We start from the raw sequence: 1,225 nt of genomic DNA, 5'->3' as shown, positions 1-1,225 counted from the left end.
CTCTCTCTCTCTCGACTCTTCTCTCTATTTTCCAAAAATTGAGATGAAAATGGGTCATTATTTTCTAAGTCGATAGATAACTATAATATAATTACAATTCAAGTCCCCAACCTTTATATAATTTAACATTTAATCATCTTATTTATCATATTAGAAGTTAAATCCCTAGATTTATTTTTATATCATTTCGGGTCCTCTTAAGTACTAGCAATTTCAAATTAAACCCCATGAAAATCATTCCTTCAACTTAAATCTTTATTTTGCTTTAACTTTGACTATATAATTTTTTGACTTTGATTGTAATTAAGTGAGGTATAAAAAGCCATGAATGACGGAGTTTAAAGGGAGAAGGCGGTGCAAATACACCAACAAATCGACAGTGTTTTTTTAATTTAATAAAAGTTTAGAATTTCTCATCATCTTGTCAAATTTCGGTATTCTTTGAGAATCAACTATTTTTGGCTTCCTCATCCGATAATTATAAAATCTAGGAATATTTAGGCATGAGTTTAATCTTTTCAGGCCTAGCTTCTTTTGCTACTTACATACCGACTCTTTAGAGTTTAGTTGATTGTATTCCTTCATTCATCTGTCTTTTGTTCGCGATGATAGTTTTGATGCAATGAGTTTCCTTGGCAGTCAAAAAGAAATTACTATATTTTTAAATTTATTTTTCTATCACATGTTTAAATTGCAATATGAATTTCACTTAACTAACAGCTATATTTTTAACTGCTAAACTTTGTTTCGAACTCCCTTTCCAATTTTCTAGTAATTAAACCATGGTTACAAATTTTGTTTTCATCGGATGAATGATGTTGATTGAGAAGACATTGCGACCCTTGAAAGATTACCTCATATTCTTTTGTTCACACTACATATTAGAGGTGTAAACGGTCCGATTTTATCAATTTTTTACAGATGTTTAAACCAAATCGTTTAAACCGGTTTGAGAAAAATCCAAACTTAAACCAAACCATTTTTAACGGTTTGAAAAAAAAAATTCAAACCTAAACTTAACGGTTTGGTTCGATTTTAAACAGTCGATTTTGTCATATATTTTTTTGTCAGTCTACTTTTATGTCATTAATTCATTGAATTCAATATATATTTATATCTTACTAGCAATAAATCTAAAACAAACTAAACCCCTATTTGAACCAAATTTTTGGGACAAAAAATTGAAAATTTGGATAGTTATCCCATAAGTTCATCCGCCTTTGTT

The sequence above is a fragment of the Olea europaea genome, chromosome 21 (assembly GCF_002742605.1).
Source record: "Olea europaea var. sylvestris chromosome 21, O_europaea_v1, whole genome shotgun sequence".
In the NCBI taxonomy this organism is placed as follows: Eukaryota; Viridiplantae; Streptophyta; class Magnoliopsida; order Lamiales; family Oleaceae; genus Olea; species Olea europaea.
The sequence above is the reverse complement of the archived record's forward strand: the minus strand, read 5'-3'. Positions refer to the sequence as shown.